This window comes from Lissotriton vulgaris, chromosome 7 (assembly GCF_964263255.1).
Source record: "Lissotriton vulgaris chromosome 7, aLisVul1.2, whole genome shotgun sequence".
NCBI lineage: Eukaryota > Metazoa > Chordata > Amphibia > Caudata > Salamandridae > Lissotriton > Lissotriton vulgaris.
The window spans coordinates 359353404-359369272 of NC_141695.1; positions in this window are offsets into that span (position 1 = coordinate 359353404).

Below are 15869 nucleotides of genomic sequence, written 5' to 3' on the forward strand. Positions count from 1 at the left end.
GTGCTACTAATGAGTTTACTATTTGTAACACATTATGTGAGTGGCTGGGTGACTGTGTATCCATGTGTGAGTAGGTATCTGAGTGGCTCTATGGGTGTGTGAGTTGTTGTGTGGGTGTGTGAGTGGCGGTATTGGTGTGTGATTGGGTGTGCGAGTGGCTGTATGCGTGAGTAATTTACTATTTGGGTGGGTTTGTGGGTGAGTGAGTGGGTGTGTAAGTGGTGTAGGGGTGAGTGAATGGCTATATGAGAGGCTGTTTAGGTGAGTGATGGGGTGTGTAAGTGGCTGTATGAGTGAGTGAGTGCCTACATAAGTGTTGTATGGGTGAATGACTAGGTGTGGGAGTGGCTGTATGGGTGAGTGGGGAAAAGCGAGAGTGGCTGTATGGATAAGTGTGTGCTTGTGTTAATGACTAAATAGGTGAGTGACTGCATGTTTGTATATGTATAAATAAGTGAGTGGGTGTGTGAGTAACTATGGGTGAGTGAGTGGCTGTGTGAGTGTCTGAATGGTTGAGTAAGTAGGTGTGTGAGTAACTATATAGGAGACTTACTCAGTGTATGAGTGGCTGTATGGGCGAGTGAGTGGGTGCATGAGTGACTGTATAGGTCAGTTAGTGGTTGTGTGAGTGGCTGTATGAGTGAGTGGATGTGTGAGTGGCTCTATGGATCATTGAATGGGTGTGTGAGTGATTGTATTGGTCTGTGAGTGGTTATGTGTGAGTGTGTATATCAGATGTTCTATTGGATGTGAGTGTGTGTGTGAGTAGTTCTGTGGATAATGTAATCAGTGATGTCATCAGTGGCATCACTGAACATGTCATGAGTGATGTAATATGTGAGGTCATAAGCAGTGCATTGATGGGCATGAGTTCGAATTAGCTCAGGGGAGACACGCAAAACTTACCTGACACACGCTGCAGCTTGCCAGACGGCCACGGTCCACGCCGCCACCGCCAAGAGTCACTCTGCCAGCAGTTTGGTCGCGCCGCCGCTCCGGGACTACGAATCCCGGCAGCCTACGCGGCGGCGCGCGTTTGTGACAACGCGAGGGCACCAGGGAGGCGCAATAAAGCGCTGCAGGACCGGCGGAGCAGGGGGAGACACGCAAAACTTACCTGACACACGCCACAGCTTGCCAGACGGCCACGGTCCACGCCGCCACCGCCAAGAGTCACTCTTCCAGCAGTTTGGTCGCGCCACCGCTCCGGGACTACGAATCCCGGCAGCCTACGCGGGGCGCGCATTTGTGACAACGCGAGGGCGCCAGGGAGGCACAATAAAGCGCTGCAGGACCGGCGGAGCAGGGGGAGACACGCAAAACTTACCTGACACACGCCGCAGCTTGCCAGACGGCCACGGTCCACGCCGCCACCGCCAAGAGTCACTCTTCCAGCAGTTTGGTCGCGCCACCGCTCCGGGACTACGAATCCCGGCAGCCTACGCGGGGCGCGCATTTGTGACAACGCGAGGGCGCCAGGGAGGCACAATAAAGCGCTGCAGGACCGGCGGAGCAGGGGGAGACACGCAAAACTTACCTGACACACGCCGCAGCTTGCCAGACGGCCACGGTCCACGCCGCCACCGCCAAGAGTCACTCTTCCAGCAGTTTGGTCGCGCCGCCGCTCCGGGACTACGAATCCCGGCAGCCTACGCAGCGGCGCGCGTTTGTGACAACGCGAGGGCGCCAGGGAGGCGCAATAAAGCGCTGCAGGACCAGCTTCGCGGGACGCGAGCGGGACGCCCGGGGCTAAGCCCGGGCAAAGGGCGGGCCCTCATTGGCAGGAATAGGCAGGAGCAGGGCCAAGACCGCTGCCCAAAATCACCCAAGTAAGTGCTGTTACCCCTTCATTCCTGTAATCGTCTGGATCATCATATTGACTTTCATCCCAAGGACTAGCATCGTTGATATTAACATGTCTAAAGCTAAAGCATCTTCTGCTCCACCTAACACAATAGACAATTACATGGTACAGAAAGTTGCCAAAATTAATCAGAATAGGAGATCATCTTTGGGTCTTAGCTATTCGCCGGACTTGCTCATCGATAATACGCCTCTACCACTCTCAGTTCTTGACATTAGTAATGAGGTTTTCCAAACCCCAGATAATAACCCACTGACCTAATTATTAGTTGTAATTAACGAACCAGCTCCTGAATGTACAACTGAAGTTGAAAGTAATACCTTAGAAGAGGAAATCCCTACACCGGTTCCAGCCCCTAGAGTAATAAAGGGTAGGGGGAAAAACATACCAAAAAGGGGTGGACTTCGATCAGGTAAAAAATGCCTTGAGGCCTCGTCTGAGGAGAAAAATGGTGACGATATTGGGAACAATGGAGGAGGTGGAATTCATCTAGATGAAGATCAATTCAAAAAGCTACTGAATGCCATAGATAATACAATTAAAACTATTACTAAACCACTCCTAAGTAAAATTGACCTGCTTACAGCAGAGGTCACCAGATTGGGATCACTTTTGCAAAAAGCTATAGAAGAAACACCAAAGTCTGTCCCAATAAACTTGGCTATGGCAGATCCGAAAAATACCAAAGCCGTAGTTTGCCCAGATATTGCCACAAACACTTCCCAAAACACCACGTCCAGGCCTGGACAAGGGGGAGAGGGGATGGGAATTCTAAACCCAGCTTCCATGGTTGAGGATTCTGCAAGGCCCGCCTCTAGAAGTACAAATGAGATAGAGAACACAGATAAAGGGCCTGTAGAACTAATAGTGGAAGCTTCCCCACTAATATTGGTTTTAGCAAATGTTCCTCAATTAGAACCAGGACAAGAGGAGAATATTCCTTCTTTGATAAACAAATCACTTCATTGGTTATCAAAGAATATGGCTTTCAAACCAGGAGGCAGGGACCAGCTGGCACAGGAAGTAGTAAAAGCTAGAAGGGTTGAATGGATCGGGGGTGGCATTAAAAAGTTTAGGGGGGATTGCGTGGTGTTGCACCTCTCAGATCCCGAAGTCCTACCAAACATACTAGCTAATATATACCCCCCCCCCCCCCAGCGTAGATCTACTGAAATAGTGCCATTAACGTTGGATTTCTTTTATACAAAAAAGGGAAATAACATAAATCCAACACTGTTAAAAACTAAATGGAACCCTGTAATAAGAAAAGCCAAATACCCTGCAAATAAAAATAATTGGGGAATTGCGATAGAAAATAGGTTTTCTGCCATATCAGGATTAAGCCAATGTGACTGACTGGAAAATCCGATGAACTTAGGGCAACCAAAGATTACAGAGGTCAAACATGGGAATCCTAGTATTCCCATGACAAAAGAAACAGATTGTGGTGAGACTAGGTTACCTGAACTTAGAGACTACACTTTTAAACCAGTAGAGAACCGCTCATTAGCTGCTCACTCTGGTATTAAACTAGTCGAAGTAAGGTCTCCGCCTGGTGCGCCTTCCCCTAACCTGACTATTCCCTTAAATAAGAGGAATATGGAAAGGGAAAGTCCCATCAAGATCATCTCTTGGAATATCGCGGGTATCCAACATAAAATAGAGACTCCAGAATGGTGTGACTTTATAGATTATTATGACATTGTGCTGCTACAAGAGACATGGTCAGTGTCACCAGTTTTTCGCTTGGGCTTTTTAAACTTTTATGTGCCCGCGAAGAAGAATACAAAGGGACGCCCTTCAGGGGGTCTAACTATTTGGATACGGCAAGCTCTGCAATGCACCATCAAGCAGAACCATATCTCTAATAGCGACCTACTTTCTATACTGCTCACTTGTAACAATGGTTGCAAGTTGGCAATATATAACATCTACGCAAGGGGAACCCAAGGGGGCATATCCTCAGACATAGTAGGAGCTTTAGATGTCGATCTAGAGATGATATCTACCCAGTACATTATCTTGGTGGGTGGAGACCTAAACACAACATTTGAACCCTTAGGTTGTGAGGATAATGATCTGACATATGAAGAAGACACCAAATGGGGAATCCCTCAGTTAGACATTCCGGTGGTTAAAAAATGGACAGAAGTAGCTATTCAGGTTAAAAGTTTATGCCTATCCAGAGGATTGAGGGCAGCCAACGGCCGCACTCCTTCTGATATACAGGGTAGGCATACCTTTGATAACCTAAGATCAAGTAGTAGGATTGATTATATTCTGATAGATGTTAGAGGCTGGAGTAAAGTGATCGACATGCAGGTCATATCTAGGTTGGAGAGCGATCACAACCCTTTGTCTTTACTATTCAACCTAGAACAAAAAATAATGACAGAAAATCCAGCTAGGAACTTTATGACTTCAGATGTTGTTCCATCAAATAATCTTCGTCATGTTAGATGGGCAACTTTAGTAGCCAACGCAGAGGATAGGCAGGTCCTTGAGGGGCTAGTTATTGATGAAGTTGCCAGACTACAGGTTTTAATGAATGATGAAAATTTTAAAGAGATGATTGAAGAGTCACAGCCAAAGTTCTTTGCTAGTATTCAGAAGCTATTCTTGAAAACAAACAAGAAGAGGAAGGGTAATGGACCACCCATAAAGAAGGGTTGGTACGATCAATCATGTAGAATAGCAAGACATAATCTTAGTATCGCTTTAAGATCTAAAACGGGAGTTTTGAAAGCCAGGGACGAATATAGAAAAACCCAGATTAAGGCAAAAAAGCAATGGGATGAGAATCTTTGGCTAGATTTGAAGAAGGCATGTGTTGATAAACATCAGAAAGAGTTTTGGGCCATATTAAAGTGGGGCTCAGGGGGTGTAGCTGAATGCCCGAAAAATCATGTTCCTAAGGAGTCCTGGGTCGACTTTTTCAAACCCCAATATGCTGACAACTCAGGCCTTCAGGCTGTTCCCCTTCTAGAAAGGGTATTTTTTGCTAATGAATTATTTACATTAAAAGATGTACACGAGGCAATGGATGGAGTGACCAGAGGCAGGGCACCAGGAATTGATGGCATACCGGCAGATGTTTTTCTATTAGACAGAGATAGCTGGTGTAAATACTTTGTATGGCTTGGAAATGCTATCGCTCAGGGGGCAAAGATACCAGCAACATGGAAAGGAGCAGAAATAATCCCAGTTTACAAAAAAGGGGATAAGGCTCTAGCAAGCAACTACAGGCCAATCACCCTTATTGATTGCGCCCAAAAACTGATGGGCGGGCTGGTTCAAAACAAGTTACAAGCCTGGATAGTTGACAAGGACATTCTTTCACCTTATCAAGCGGGATTTCGCCCTTTAACCAGCTCTGTTGACCAGGTGTTCCATTTTCTAACTATATACTGGAAAAATGTTACCCTGCTAAATGGTCCCCTGTTCGCTGTCTTCGTTGACCTAAAGTCCGCGTTTGATTTAGTTCCCCGACAAAAACTTTGGGATGTTTTAAGGGATTTAGGAATAAGTCCGGAATTATTAACTTTGCTTGTAAGACTCCACGAGAACAATTATGCCCGGATTAGGTGGGGAGCCCAGGGTGAGGTCACGGAAACCTTCCCTGTTGAGAGAGGCGTAAGACAGGGTTGTGTCTTGGCCCCCACGTTATTCTCCCTCTACATAAATGGCATTGTGGACTTTCTGAAGCAAGTTCCGACGGATGCTCCATTACTAGACGGGAAGCGAGTTCCAGTACTAATGTTCGCAGATGATACCTTGCTGGTCTCGCGGACCCCTAGTGGTCTACAAAAGACAATAAACGCTTTTGGCGATTTCTGCCGGATCCGGGGCTTAGAAATAAACACATCAAAGACAAAATTCATGAATCTGAATCCCTCTAAGAAATTCAAGGGGAAAATGGTTTACAATGGGGCTTTCTTGGAAGAAGTGGATGCCTTCACCTATCTAGGCATCTCCCTGAATGCTAGTATGAATTGGAGATCCCACATGGACTTTGTACTGTTAAAATTTAATCAGTTGGCAGGGGCAATAGCCAAAAAGTATAAATCTTCATTTACAAAACCAATACAGCCAACAATGGAGATCTATGGCATGAAAGTGCTGGGTGCATGCCTTTATGGATCAGAACTTTGGGGTTTCACCAATCTGAATGCTTTAACAGTGGCAGAAAATAAATTCCTGCGGGGCCTAATCGGTGTTCCACAGAGCACCCCCTCAACTCCTCTCCTTTACAACCTGGGGAGGAAAAGGATTGAGGACATGATCAGGCTGCGTCCCCTCCTATATTGGAGGCGTATAAAATCCACTCCGGAGTTGAGACATTACGCTGCTGCCTTACTGGATGTTGATAACTCTGATATTTTCCATAAAGTAGTTTGGCTAAAAGAAGTGAGGAAATTACTTCAAAAGTTGCACCTTGAACACTTGTGGTCCGTAACAGACCCAGATGACTTTCCTTCAAAGACTACATTAAAAAAGTTATACTGGGACTTGATAAACAATGCTGCACTGACCTCTAGCCAATCTCCTGCCTTGACATCCCAGTTCCTAGAGATAAAAACCTCCCCAATGTTTGAACAGTATTGGGATTTGATCTCCAAGCCTCTAGATAGGAAATTGTTTTTCCAGTTCAGAGTTGGCACCTTGCCCCTAAATGCTTTTACTGTTAAATGGTCCCCAGAAAATGTAAACACATGCTTCCATTGTAAATCCCATGTAGAAGATATTTTGCATTTCTTATTTGTATGTCCACTATACGTTGCCCCAAGGAATAGATGGTTGAAACCGGCATGCAGAAACTAGGGCACAAGGAGATGTATTGAGGCTTTTAGGGTCCTGAAATCAAGCTGTGTCCCTCAACTTGCAATTGCTGTGGCTAAATTCCTGGGATGGGCCTGGATAATACGCACGCGCACTTTAAAACTCCTATGAACTACTTGAGCTTCCTTTGGGCTGTGATGATATTCTTTTTAAAAAAAACGTGTAAATTTTAAAAGTTCTTATTCGCCAACAAAGTACAAATGTATGGTATTTAATACGTTTTTATTACTAGATTAGTATTTATTCTGTTTAGTTTAGGGATGCAAGCTTTTATGACAATGTTGTCGAATAAAGTATTTAAACTTGAACTTGAAAACTTGACTTGAATTAGCTCAGGCAACTATAACTGCTGACTTTCTATGGTTTTGTATTAGTGAAATCTGAGCGTAACTATAACGTTACCGTAACCTTTGTTTTTTCAGTGAATTTTTATGTTTTTTTAAAATTCTGTTTCCTAACTATAATGTCCCTGTAATGTTTGTTTTTTTCCATTGGATTTCTATGTTTTTAAATGTTTTATTCCCTAACAGTACCCTGTAAACTATGAGAATGGGTGAGTGAGTGGGTGTATGAGTGGCTGTATGAGTCTGTAAGTGGGTGTGTGAGTGGCTCTATGGGTCTGTGAGTGGATGTGTGAGAGTATGTATGGGTCTGTGAATGAGTGTGTAAGTACCTTTGGGGTCTGTGGCTGGGTCTGTGAGTTGCACTATGGGTCTGTGAGTGGGTGTGTGAGTGCCTCTGAGGGTCTGTGAGTGGGTGTGTGAGTGTGGATTTTGGGAGCCTTTTGAGGGACCACCCAAAAGGTGCAGGGTCACCCTATAGTCCACGGGTCAGGAATACAAACTAAGACCAACTCTGGAGCACAGAGAGAAAGGATATTTATTACAATCTCATGAGATGGAGAGAGCATCAACAACAGACACCTATAGCTATCTAAATAGGCAGTCTACTGAGTGCTTTGGTTCTGCACCTTATATACCCTTCATCCCCACCCTTTGCGTGTTAAGTGAACAGTAACAAACACCAATAATTTACAGACAAATAATGGTCAGTTCTTATACAATCAGCAGGTGTTGACTGTTTGGCCCCTGCAGGGCATAGGTGAAAAAGGCATGATTATATGTCAAACAAAGGTTAATCTGATAAGCACAGATGATAGCGGTGAGGGCCCTGCAGGGTGTAGGCGAAAAGCATGTTTATACAAATAAGTCCGCACATGGTAGTTGTTTGGACCCCTGCAGGGCATAGTGTGCAGGGTGAGGACGATAACATCTGGGAAACTCCCTGTCCGACTGGTTGAGCATGGGTTGGTCAGTTTGTGGCAGGCCAAAGCACGAACAGGGTGTGAGCATCCATGCAGGAATGTGGCAGGCCAAAAGTGGAGCTCCAGAGTGTTTGTGATACAGAGAGAAGGTCAGTCATTAAGGGTATAGCACAAAATGGCGGAGTGAATGGCAAGATAACAGATATACTTTTATACAGAGTACAAAATGACTGAGCGAGTGTCAAGATAAAAAGTCTATTTTCCACAGTCCTTCCTGTTGACAGGAGCGAAGCAGAAAGTCAAGGGGTATTGTCCCAATCGTTGGTATGTGTGGCTAGTGTGACTAGTTGGAAGACTGTCTTATTTCCTATTGCACTTTTACTCTTTTCAAAACTTTCCTGAGGAGTGATGCAGAGCCTCAGTGGTCATACTTGTGAACAGAAAAAGCAACTGTTTTGCCTGTCTTCAAGTGATTTGAGAGGTTACTAGAACTTATTATTATATAAGCATTCCCAATATGAAGAAAGTTAAATGGTGAACAAGGTAAAAATGTTTAGTTGCCACATCTTGCAGACTGAGGGGGGCACACACTATAATTGAAACTTTGGCAGCAACAGGCCTTGCAATAGTTGTGCTATTAATGGCGCATTCTGTATCTGTTGGCTTAAAAAGAAATCCATTATCTCCAAAAGCAAAAAGAAGGATTAAAACATTGTACTATAGCTTGTCCCAAAATGCAGTTGAAAATCTCTGCCATAGTGACACCTCTGGGAATCAAAATTCTTGTAGTTGCAATTGGATTACAAGGTAAAGGATTGGCACAGTTCGACAAACACCTTTAAAGACTGCACCTGTATACTGAAAGACATAGTAGATCTATACCAACGGTATCCCGAAACAGTATAATATGGAGGACAGTTATTTGATACACAATGTCCTTCTGTATTTACATATACTCATTCTCATTACTAAACCTCAATACATAAATGTATTCCTACTATTTATTATCCATCCTCGGCGGTCCCTGGCGAATGCACTGCAGTTAGAATGCATTTTAGCACATTCCACCGTACAATGTAATTTTGTTACAACAATATTTTCTTTAACTCTGAAGAATCTTGAAATAAAAATATTGATATGCCTACTTAATATTTCTTTCAGGTAGATATATATAAAATAGTATTTTGAACAGAGATGCCAGAAAAATCCTACAGATGTATGAAATTAACCTGAGATGGGAGACCTGGGAAAAAGGGATTATGAACTAAAGGGGTGCAAGTAGCACCAGTATACACCAGTAACTCATGCTCTCCCCCCCCCCCCCCCCCATGGTACAGTAACATAGGGGCCAGCTGTATTAACTGGTATCATGAATCTTCTCCTCCCTTCCTAGATCGCCCTGTGGACTGTATTCAAAGGTATTATAATCAAATGTCAATAGTCATCATTGTAAAAGCTTCTGCCTGTTTGTATGCTTATAGTGCGGAAATCTTTGACACCATATTTTGATTCTTCGATCCTCTCGCAGAATCCACGGCCAAGCAAATACGCCTTGGCAAAGGCTGCTTGTCAATACATGGAGCCTGATGGTTTTTTTTTAAAAAAGGTCAAAATGTAACGCATAGCCTTCATCTAATCTGTCCTTGTCCTGGTTAAATCTACCCCCCCCCCCCACCTATGTTTGGTTTCATCTCAATCTGTTCTGCTCTTTCATCAAAATCTGCCTTTCCCTCTTCTGCATCTGTTCTCTACTCTGCATCCTTCATTTCTACATTGAAGTCTTAGTCTGAGAAGTGTGATTGCACCAATTCTGCTTGTATTCCTCGTGAATGAATTACCCCTTCCTTTTGCCATCGTTGTTTGGCCCTGTAAGTTAGGGTATTCGCTCTTTCAATGATCCTTCCTGTAAAACGTAGGCATACCTATTTTGGCCTAATCCTCCACCACGTTGCTGCGCCAGATCCAGTGAAGGTTGACCAGCCCTTTTCCATTGTCCTCCTCCTCTTCTGCATATTTCCAATTAATTTCTGTTTAACCTGCAAAAGAAACTGTCATAATAACATTCTAACAAGACTTTCTTTGTTCAATTTTAAATAGCTTTCATAGTAACAATATGTCTGACGAGACCTTCTTTTTCTCTTAAAAAATGTAAATACTGTATTTTTGTTATAAAATCTAAGGAGCCGTCCAGCAGCCACTCAAATCTTCATTGTCCTTTGTATATTTCATATATATAAAAAACTCTATTCAAATTTCACCTACTTCCTCCAATTTAGAGGTAGGAAGCTGAGCGATCTGCTCAAATGTGGGTTTCCAAAACAACATAGTAATGCCTTTCCTTAGTTTACTCATTGTCCCCTAAAATCAGTGACCTTCAATAAATGAAAAAACCAATAGCCCCAGTCTCCAATCTCCCAGAATGACGAGTGTCTCTGATTCAATTAATGTGCAACATGGTCTGTAGAAAGGCATTGTTAATTGTACTTTTTCACGTTAACTGTGTTTTTATAGCATTTAGCATCTAGACACTCTAATACTATCTGGGGTCAGAACTCTGGTCCAGAGGGTTGTAGAGATATCTGGGTTTCACTGTTCGTCCTAATTTTATGTGTAATCTAATTCTCTGGGTGTAATAAAGTGCTTTTCTTTTTATAAAAAGTAAAGCACAGACCGGCCATTTAGTCCGTCATTTGGCAGTACAGGGGGTGCTGTATTCTGAATGTCTAACTGGATCTCACCTCTTTGAGTAAGCCTTGGACTACCCTGTCTTGCTATCCTCAGAGCCAAAAACGAGTAGGGAACACTCTAGTTGATGCATTTGGAGCATAGTGACCGCTGGGTGCCCTTGTCCCCAGAGAGCTTGTTCGAAGAGGCTGTGAACCTGGGGCAGAATGTACCTTCACAGAAACAAAAGGGCCCAATTGAATGGGCTAGCATTTGCACAAATCCCTGTTAGAGCACCATGTTTTGCGCATCCTAGGCAAGGGGGTGCCGGCAGGCTGTTTGACTAGCTGGACCATGTGGTGGTTGACTTGGTAATGATGTTGTCACTGGGTAGGAAGCATCATAATTTAGAACTCTTTTATCACAAATACATTAGTAAAACAAAGCATACAGTAGGAGGGCACTGTCATTAGAGATAGCATAATTTTTCTTTTTTTTCTTTCATTGAGATGGCACTAAAGGTTCCCCACTAACGTGTAGCATTACTGACAAAGGCACATTGTGTACCAACAATGTTTGGAGGTCGGCATTCGGCAAGAATAACTAAAATTTGCCCATCACCAAGCAAATCATTCTAATTTGTTCTGATCCTGTGAAAAAAAGATTCTTTTTCCTCTCAACCCAAATTTACAAGAGATTGTCTTCATAATTTGCAAAGCATATTTGAAATGTTTGGACTGTTCACTTATTACCTATTTCAGTGCAGTTTTGGAGAAAAAAGGAAAAGAACCCTGGCATCCTACAGCCCTCCATTTCACATGTTTTTCACAGTGCAATCATTACGCAGTTTACCCTACAAAATCCTTTAATTTCAGTCGCAGAAAACAAACTGACTTTTTAACCTCTGTTTCTGAAAGCTGAGAAAATGTTGCACGATAACAATATTTAAAAGCATTGTCATTTCATATTCAGTTTGCTGAGTAAGCAGGACACCTGTTGTCAATTTGCCATGGTAATCCTTTAAAATAGCTCTTTTACATTAAATCTTGCTCGACATTGTGCAAGCCCTGCTAATGTGGTGCATGTTTTTCCCATTTTTGAAAGCTTTCATATTCATCTACCTTCTTTTTCTCTTAAAAAATGTAAATACTGTATTTTTGTTTTAAAATCTAAGGAGCCGTCCAGCAGCCACTCAAATCTTCATGTCCTTTGTATATTTCATATATATAAAAAACTCTATTCCAAAGATTCACCTCAAATTTCACCTACATCCTCCAATTTAGAGATAGGAAGCTGAGCGATCTGCTCAAATGCGGGTTTTCAAAACAACATAGTAATGCATTTCCTTAGTTTACTCATTGTCCCCTAAAATCAGTGACCTTCAATAAATGAGAAAAGCAATAACCCCAGTCTCCAATCTCCCAAAATGACGAGTGTCTCTAATTCAATTTATTGCGCAAGCATGCATTTAGAGCAGGTCTCGCCGACGAGTAGCTCGGGAGCTACCAGGAGCCCACCAGTTGCCTGTAAGTAGCTCTCTTTTGTGCAGTCCAGCACACTAAATTAGAAGCGTTTGCTCGGTTTAATTAATATAGGTATTCCAAAATTGAAAAGGGGTTTATTATGGAAAAATGTGCTTATTTTCAGAACTCATAAGCTGATGTTTGGAGAAAAATGGTTGACATTATTTAAACGTCATGAAATTAATGAAAAATCATCTGGCGTTGGGCAAACCTAATATTACTCACGAACTTGGGGCCAGGAGTATTGCTGCTAGCAACCCCGCCTGTTGTAATAATATGAACCCTGTTGGTAATCTTGCATATGGTGGTCATTAATTTAATCCTGGCTGAAGTGGTCACTATTCCAACTTTCCTAATATGAGTAGGTCAGGTCGTTTTTCATTGAACGTAAATAGCTCTCATTACAAAAGAGGTTGGAGACCCTGAATTTAGAGCAACCTCACCAAGTGAAGGTGGGGGGTGTAGGAGTAATTTGTCCTGATGGGGGTCTGATCGTACTAAGGGGGTATATCGAATAGGATATTGGCCAGAGGCATTTTAGTCATTGTTCTTTATCTGGACAGGCAATATTTGAAGCCAACTTCTCTTGTTGTGATTCCGCCATACTGTCTTCTGGGGTCGGGCCTAAGCTCTCCTCTCTCTTTTTATAATTTCCTTCTTCCATAACTCCCAGGAATCAAACATGGATTGTCTAGATTTGCGCCCATGCGATTGAGCTTCGACTGTCTCTATTTTCGGAGGGTCGAAGGAGCCATATTTTGGCCAGGTATTATCCCTATCCTTTGACGTGTATTTGTCCCATAATGTGCTGTACATTTATAGGAGAAATACCGTATTTTATGTATATTTCTATACTCGGGGTACCCTTCGGGGGAGCCGGCTGACTTTCTTCTAATATCTGATATCAAGAGGTGTGATAACAACACCATTTGTGCAATCTTTAAAAAATGCGGGCGTGTTTTTCTAGTTTCTTACAAAACATCTCTACATTTCAGAAAACTGGACAAATAGTCCACTTTACCCCCGTAACTTTCGTTATTTGCAAATATCGAAATACCAAGTCTGGATAACTAAAATGCCAAAAAAAAGGTGTCATCAACAACCTTATCAAGCGGATTTACCAAGTACAGGCATGTTTTTCTATGTTATCTTAAATAATATCTCTACAAATTTCAAAGGTCGGACAAAAAGTCCACACTACCCGTTTATCTTCAATCTTTGCAAAGAGTGAAATCAAAAAAACCAGATAACCAAAACCAAGTACAAACAAAAAGGTGTCGCAAATCAGCGACCCTACCAGAATCCTTTGTCTCGTTCTCCAGGAGGTCTCTTTACTGCAAAGATCGGCCAAGTCTATCAGGGGCCCGAGTCAGGACAGGAACCACTTGCGGGGGTCTTTAAGATGTAGTGAAGGACGGGAGGTGGCTACGAGGATGAGGGTCTTTTTCGCGTAGGCATGCCCCACCACCGTCCTTTCAACTTCCTCGTTGGGACCCCTCGACTGGGCAACCGCGTCTCTGATCGACGCCACGTTAGGCGCCAATTGTGGATTTTGGGGGTCTTTTGGGGGACCACTCAAAAGGTGCAGGGTCACCCTATAGTCCACTGGTCCGGAATACAAATTGAGACCAACTCTGGAGCATGGAGAGAAAGGATATTTATTACAATCTCATGAGATGGAGAGAGCATCAACAAGAGACATCCATGGCTGTCTGAGGAGGCAGTCTGCTGAGTGCTTTGGTTCTACACCTTATATACCCTTCATCCCCACCCTGTGCGTGCTAGGTGAACAGTAACAAACACCAAAAATTGACAGACAAATAATGGTCAGTTCTGATACTATCAGCAGGTGTTGGCTGTTTGGCCCCTGAGGGCATAGGTGAAAAAGGCATGATTATACGTCAAACAAAGGGTAATCTGATAAGCACAGATTATAGCGGTGAGGCCCCTGCAGGGTGTAGGCGAAAAGCATATTAATACAAATAAGTTCGCAAATGGTAGTTTCAGTTTCATCAACTTTTATTCGATTATCAGTTTGTATAATCATAAAAAGTACATACAAAAAAGGTTATCAGCACATGAAAATTTAAAAATAAGTCAGGATATAAAGGAATTTTAGTAAAAATATAATTTGCAGTTCTATATGCTTCTAGTTAGCTTGGACCATTATGACGTATTGTTAAGACTGCTTTAAGAAAAGTCACTATAAGTTTAGCTTCATGTAGCGTGTTCAAAGATTGCAAATAGAGAAACGCAGAATAGCATTGTCTAAGGCCACTGGATCGAAGAAGTGGAATAATCCACGTTTTTCGTGGAAGTTTATAGTATTTGCAAAATAAAACAACATGGATCGTTGACTGTTGGGAAATTCCATCGCAGGGACAATTCATCAGGTTGCGGGACCAATTATGAGTTTCCGGAAATGAAACTAAACGAAAAAAGATGTTAAAGCGAAGTCTTGTTAATAAAAACTTTTCATGGTTTGATAAGAAATACGTCAAATAAGCTTGTATGCCTTTGCCAAATTGTTGAGCACAGATTTTGCTGTTTGATGGTTTTGAGATCTCTGCCTGGTTCCGTAGGTCCCTCAAGTGACCCAGACACATTGATTTTAACTGTTTCCTGGAAATGTCTTCTACTGAGGCAGGATCTTCGAAATAGGACTCATGGTCCAGGTCTTTGAAGAAGTTCCACATGTAGGTTAGCCAGGGAATTTTTCGCCAGTTTGTCAGGGCTAAACAGTCTGTGATGAGGGAGCGAGTTAAGTGACATTCGGGGTTGGTCCATATTCGATGCCACAGTAAAATTGGCTGGCAGCGAATAGTGTCAACAATATATTCCATGCCAAGCTCGCGGTGCGAAGCTAGTATCGGGAAACTTTGAGGGAGAGCTAAAATGTATTTTATGAAGCCATTTTCGGTTACTTGTAGCTGATCTATGCGAGCATTACCCCAGACTCCAGCTCCATAGGTAGCCACGCTATGGCATTTTGCATAATATATAGTCAGGAGTTCGGGTGGCGCTGGTTTCCCCAATTTCCTCGAGAAAGAAGTCAATACCGATGTTGCCCGACGGAAGTGAAGGTTTCTGGCGTCAATTGCCTTACTCCAGTTCATTGCTTCGCCAACTAGGATTCCCAGGTATGGGTAGACTGAGGTTTTTTCCAGTTTCGTTTTGTCAACCATTGTCGATTTGGGGTTTTTGACCCTCGGACCGATGTGCATTGTGAAAGTTTTCTTTATGTTTATTCTGAGGCCAAGTGAGTCCATGAATGTTGCGCATTTATTAGTTTGTATCTGAAGTTGGTTCAGGGTCCGTGCTAAAATGACTGAATCGTCAGCAAACAACAATGTAGGTATCGGACGGTGGTTAATCTGGGGTAAGTCCTGGCTCCCTTCCAGCATAGCCTGTTCAAGTCCGTTTGTATAAAGGTTGAACAGGAAGGGAGCCAGTACACATCCCTGTCTTACTCCCTTCGTTATTTGAAATGAACAAGACAGCTCACCACTGGTACCAAATCTTACTCCCCCTACAGCGTTAGAATAGAGTTCTCGTAGGAAGGCTATTATTGGGGGGTCCACTCCAAGGTCACTAAGTATTTGCCAGAGTTTTGCATGTTGGACGCAGTCAAATGCCGCACTTAGGTCGACATAGACAAGGAAGATGTTACCTCCTTTAGCGTGAACATATTTCCCGGCCAGGAGGACGAGATTGA